The following is a 6,147-nucleotide window of genomic DNA, read 5'->3' as shown; positions in this document are numbered from 1 at the left end:
GGAACAAACTAGCGCAGAGAGGGAAGAAAAGCACCACAACATGCTCACTGTGAACGCGTCTCTGTGCGCTCTATAGCAATTTCCAATTCGCTCAGCCTTTAGCTGTTCGGTCTGTCAGGGTGTGGTCGTCTTTTCGGAGATCAGTGCTGCACGTTGGCGCGTTTTATACGCGCGTCAAACTTGTCAGAAGAGACTGGAAGTGCCGGACGCCATCTTTATTACCGCTCAGGGAGAAGGCGAGTGACTGGGCCACCGTTAGCCCGGGCTGGAGTTTCACTATCCTGGACCAGCTCCTTAATGCACTTCCATAAGTTATCGACAGTTTGATTATGCCGTTTGATGAGTTATCCAGAAAGCCCTAAAACCGGACAGATATTTGGGTAAACAGCTGTCGTGTTCGAATAATAAACACTTTGTGGACTATTTCTCGAGTTGAACCCTAAAAGCAGCTACGCTAACTGCCTTAGCCACCCAGCCTGGCTGAGGGAAGGGTAAGTAGCGAAATGCTAGTGATTTAGCTTGCTAACTAAAGCTAGCTAGGTGCTTAGCAACTGCTACTGACAGAAAATACCTTCACTGTGCGTCTATACGTTAACATTAACCACATCTGTTCGCGTATAAATGATTTATAAATGCGATAACAGTATATTCAGTATACACGGTATACTTTTATCACGGTAAACCTTTTGATATTTAACCTTAGATTGTGAGGGTTTGTACCAATTTAAGCTCCCAAGCTAAGCTAGTGCCTGTGTATTTGTAAACAATTGTGTAGATCCATAGTTTTGTGTAGCTTTATATATTCCTATATCATATGTTTATTTTTTTGTGTGTGATTGTTCAAGACGTTTTTCTGTGATAATATAACATATATATCTCCATACAAATCATCCATATTTAATGAAGGTTATTCAGATGTGTACAGTAATGTTTTCTTTATTATTGGTGCATTGGAGGTTTCTGTTTCCTTAACTGTCCACTCGCTGAAACATGAAGCCCAGCTTGGATTGGACTTGGTTAAACTCAAGTGACCAGTCAAATAGGCTAATAAATAGTCAATATAATTGTTTCATCACTGTAAACAATTAAAAACAAACCATAATTCTTCAGACCCTACACTGAATAACTTTGCTCTTCAGTCCCTGTGCAGTACAGAGTGTTATGCCTTGTTCTAGCATTTATTTCAACCTGTGATGGGTTTGTTGATGAGTTTGCGATTGGAGAATCGAGTAAGACGGCGGTGTCCAATCTTGTCCACAAAGGGCCAATGTGGGTGCAGGTTTTCACTCCAACCAAGCAGAAGCCACACCAGAGTCTACTAAAAGCCAAGAACAACTGATTAAACAGGTGGAATCAGGTGTGGCTTCTGCTTGGTTGGAATGAAAACCTACATCCCACCTTTCCTGATAAGATTGGTCACTGTTGGAATAAGATTCAAACTGAAACACCAAAACAGCCAGGAAGTAACCCCGTACTTGCTTATTCTCTCCCTATAACAGTTTCTCTTTCCACTTTTCTTAATGCATAATGACAAGTGCACCAAGGTGTGGTTTCCACCTCGAGCTGACTGTAAAAGAAGGCATTCACCATGTTCTCACGTAGTCCTCTTATTATAATCTTTTGCGCTTCTTGGCTGGTCAGAGTTTCCATGCAGTGGGACGTGGATGCTTGCTCACACTCGCTTTCAAACCGCTGTTAAAACCTTGGCTTTGTTGTTGTGTTATATAAAGTGGTGTGAATTTGGAGAGATGAGCTTGATGAACCTCGGGCCTCTATATGTATTCTTCCTTAGGAGAAACTAACTAATCTTCCAACCCCCATCCCACCAAACGGGAAGTCTGATTCCATTTCATTGGAATCTAGATGTTAGATTAGAACTCGTTTTTGGGTAAATAAGCGTTGCTTCTGGTCAGGTTTTGCAACTTCTTTCGTTTGTGGCCTGGGATATAGAAAGACACCAAAGCTACAACACTATGTGTGTGTCTAGCAAGTGAGTTGACGTGATTCTCATCACACTGATTGTAAAGGGTTCAGTAATTATAATCTTATAAGCATCTGCTTCAGAGGCCTGCCGGATTTGTTTATGGGTTTGTTTCACAGACACATGCAAACCGAGGGTGTGTCTAACCAACTGAATGGTGCATCTGTTTATGGGAGACACTGTCCTCTTTCTCTCTTTTTCCTGATCTCATTGCTGCCACTTAAATATAAGCCACTGTCTTTCTTCCCAGCATCACTTGGAGCTCCCTGCAGTCTCTCTACACCAACATGCAGATTGTATTTGCCTTCTGGTTTGCACTGATTTTCTTTAATTACTTACAGAGCATTTGTCTCTAACTTTAGCTAATCAATTCTGACTTGTTACTCTTATATGCTAGTTTGTACTTGAGAAGAACTCTCTGACAGAACTGATTTCCTAGTGTCAAATGTTTCAGAACTTTCAAAAGATTGATGCTGGTAAAATGATTAAAAAAATTTCTGCAGTGAATAACAGTACGGTATTTAGTCTTTTGCACCCTTTTATTCACAGTAGCTTCACTTCCAATGAACCTAATGTAACCAATCCCAAAACTTCTGTCTACATATGTACAAAGCCACTTGTTGCTATTTATTCTAGAGGATCAAATTCAATACATACAAGTACAAGTTCTATTGAATGTAATTATTTAATAGAGTTAATGCTGCATGTGAGTGAATGCAGTCAAGCCGATTAATTTACAGTGGATATTTGAGGCACTGTGCACCTTTTTTCTATTTTTTTATTATTTAGAATTATTTTTGCTAGTTACTTGTAATTCCTGTTTAAAATTTAGCTGTGGTGCATGCTTTATTTTGTTTAATTATTTCAATGTATGTTATTAAAGGCAGAAAATGAGACTCAGCTTTTTTCAATGCCTCTTAGCTTTAAAATGTCCCTCGTTTATTCACTGAGGTTGCATACAATCAGCCCTAAAATTATTTGCAAATGAAATGATCAACACAGGTGGAGCAGCTTGTTGTCATGTGACTCACAAGGTTACAGTCAGGACATCCATAAATACACTGTAATCGTCTCTGGGCACAACCTTTCCTGGGTCACACTGTTTTTAAAAGAATGTTGGAAGCTGCTTTAACTTGTGAGTGTGTTTTTCTTCAGCAGTGGATTCAGCAGGGTAGTAGAAATACTTTAGATGATTTGGAAGCTACGCTTTCTAGAGGTGGTGATTAAGTGTCTAGCTTGTGTGATGAGGAAGTAGCTGAAGTCTGAGACAGGAACGCATACACAGGGAGTTCCTGCCCTCCTGCTTTATTGTCCTGTCCTGCTGCATTCCATGCAAGTGTGTTGAATGCCATACCATGGACTTATTCAGCATCCTGGCTCTACGGTCTGCATTAACCGTTCCCTTTTGACATAAGTAAAATGCGCTAACAAGAAACCACGTAACATATCGACACAGTGAGAATTCAGTCTGTTGGTGCTATGTGTCTGTAAGAGTCCTATCTGTTCTGTACATTAGTTTCCTTACATATAATATATATACATATATATATATATATATATATATATATATATATATATATATATATATATATATATATATATATATATATATATATATATATATAAAATATGTAAGGAATCTAATGTACCAAGAACAGACAGGACTGTAGCACCAACAGACTGAATTTTATATATATATATATATATATATATATATATATATATAAAATTCAGTCTGTTGGTGCTATGTGTCTGTAAGAGTCCTATCTGTTCTGTACATTAGTTTCCTTACATATAATATATATACATATATTCCTTACATAATCATGTTGTCTATATTAATGAGTGTCTTTTCTGACAGAAATGATTACCAGCGCACTCATAGATGTAGTATTTTAGAGTGTTTCTCTGGTGTGCTGGGTTATTGTGGGCACTGTATAGGTCAGTGAGCCATGTGATTGGCTGTACAGTGTGAATTTACTTTGGTGTGTGTGTGCTGGCATTAAGAGAGTGGAGCTCAGTGCCAGGGTGTGAGGCAGCTGGTGAGTCGGTGGGAGGCAGAAGCACTGGCCGGTCTTGTGACCAATGCATCAGATCATTTCTCAGCTCTCATCATTGTGTCTGTGCAGCTGATCATCTGAGCAGCGCTCGGCAGGGTGGGTGGGTGGGGGGGCAATACAGAGCCGAGCAAAAGAAACAAACAAGACACTATTTTAGAATGAGTTCACAGCTCCTAATAGCATAGCAGACAAATAATAGAAAACAACAAGTTTAATGGGACTGATGTAGAATCCATATTGACATGGCATCTGCAGAATCAAAAAGTCTAAAATCTCATAAAATCAGACCTTTTATTAAATAAAAGTAGCCAAGAATCAGTTACTATGAGAGAGAGAATTTTGGCTGACATGAGCTTTTCCCATAGTTTGTTTGACAGTGACTGTCCAGCAACGTGGAAAAAAGCTGAGAAGTTTTACTTTAGGCAAATACTGAATGACCTGGCACAACATTTTCAATGGTAGTGAAATGCATGTACTAACTCACATACAGGGACACACACTAAAAAAAATGCATGGAAAAAACATATCTAACATAGTTGCAATATATGTTTGGATTAAAGCATTTAATAGCTTGAAATATTAGCTTTTAATTATTATCCAAGTCAAAAATGTGTGACATGACACACAGCCTGCGAATTAGAATCACTTGACAGACTCAGACAGTTGTGCACTTTGCCATTGTGGCCATCTTTCTATGCCAGTAGCAAAAGAGCACACTGTTTCTCCTTCATCTCAAGGGAAATGATGCTTTTTCTATAAATTTTCTATACAAATGATCTCTTTTGAGGACGTTTCATTTTGGAGGTAAGTGGAACGTGTCAACGTAACGTTTCCATTGTGTAAAGAGACACTCAAAGGTACACTGATGCTTCATTGCAAGCATGAGTTTGGAAAAATAATGAGGCATATTGCTGGGACAGGATGTTTTTTTTTTCCCCCCATGCCCATGCTGGAGCAAATTCTGCTTATCAACTGGAATGTTGGTTGGTAGATACAATTTACAGAACTTTGACTGAAATAACACAATCAGATATCCACAATCTACTGAAATATTAACCCTAGAGACCAGCAGTCCGAAGTCCATTAAAATATAGCATCAGTAAACACGTATAGATTAAAATGTTGCTTCAAACAGATGGAAAACGCTTTCGTTCTAATTATTCGTGGGGGAAAAATTGCCAACCCTTTCTGTAGTTTTCCATAAGAATTGTTTAGTTTCTGCCATTACGCAAGTCTTCACCAGAGCTTTTCATCTCAGCAATTTCTGTTTGTCATGCTTTTCATTAGCGTCAGAGTCTTTCCCTAATCAGCAAAACAAGCCAAAGTAACAATTTGATTTAGCAGCCTAGCAGATGTACTGATGATACAGTAAGGCATGTTTTGAAAGATTGTACAAAATTAATTTCCCTTCCCAGCCATCTCCATTTTTTTTTTTGCATTTATAAAGATGACATTAAGTTTACCAGATTATGTGAATATACTGATCTTCCATTGTGTTAGGAACTCCTATACACCTCTGGGTATCTGCTTGGGCTTTTTCCAATCTTCAGCAGTTTTGTAAATATTTAGTAAAATTGCAGGTGATTGTATCCGGTTCATATAATAGCGCTTACAGATCAAATCTTTATCACAGTGCTTATTTGCTAATTGATTTTTAGCACAACAATATGTTCCTGAGGGAAATGACTGTCATTGTCTGATGTCATTGCCTTTCAATATATCATGTGCCTAAGAACTGTCTCTGCACGCTGAAGGCTGCTGAAGTTAACCTCTTGTGTTCACCTGTCCGAACCTCGCAGCATGAAACATGTCACTAAGTCGATTTAAAAAAAATAAGTTGTCGTACCAAATTCATGACCAATCTGGTTCTTCTGGGGAAATGTTGCCTTACTTCAGATGTGCCATCAGACTGCTGTGATTTTGTTGTGTTCTTTATATACCGGGTTGGCCAACCCGCGGCTCCCCGAGCCGCATGCGGCTCTTTGCCCGGTTTCATGCGGCTCTTATGTTCATTTCGAAGTTTGTATTTGTGTCTTTTTAATATACGTGTTCACATCGCTTGAGTTCAATACGGTATTTATCAATCACGCATGTGAGTGGGATTAA

General features: G+C 38.8%; 1 protein-coding gene across 1 annotated transcript in view; it reads left to right on the top strand.

Annotated features, from left to right (window-relative positions):
* taok1a (TAO kinase 1a) overlaps positions 1–6,147 on the top strand; it is a 27,451-nt gene continuing 21,304 nt past the window's right edge. The window contains exon 1 of the mRNA XM_060888967.1: positions 1–491. The gene's annotated coding sequence lies outside the window, so the exon portion shown is untranslated. The remainder of the gene's footprint in view (positions 492–6,147) is intronic.

The sequence above is a fragment of the Tachysurus vachellii genome, chromosome 15, assembly GCF_030014155.1.
Source record: "Tachysurus vachellii isolate PV-2020 chromosome 15, HZAU_Pvac_v1, whole genome shotgun sequence".
NCBI classification, from domain to species: Eukaryota; Metazoa; Chordata; class Actinopteri; order Siluriformes; family Bagridae; genus Tachysurus; species Tachysurus vachellii.
This window is presented reverse-complemented; position numbering and strand designations above follow the sequence as displayed.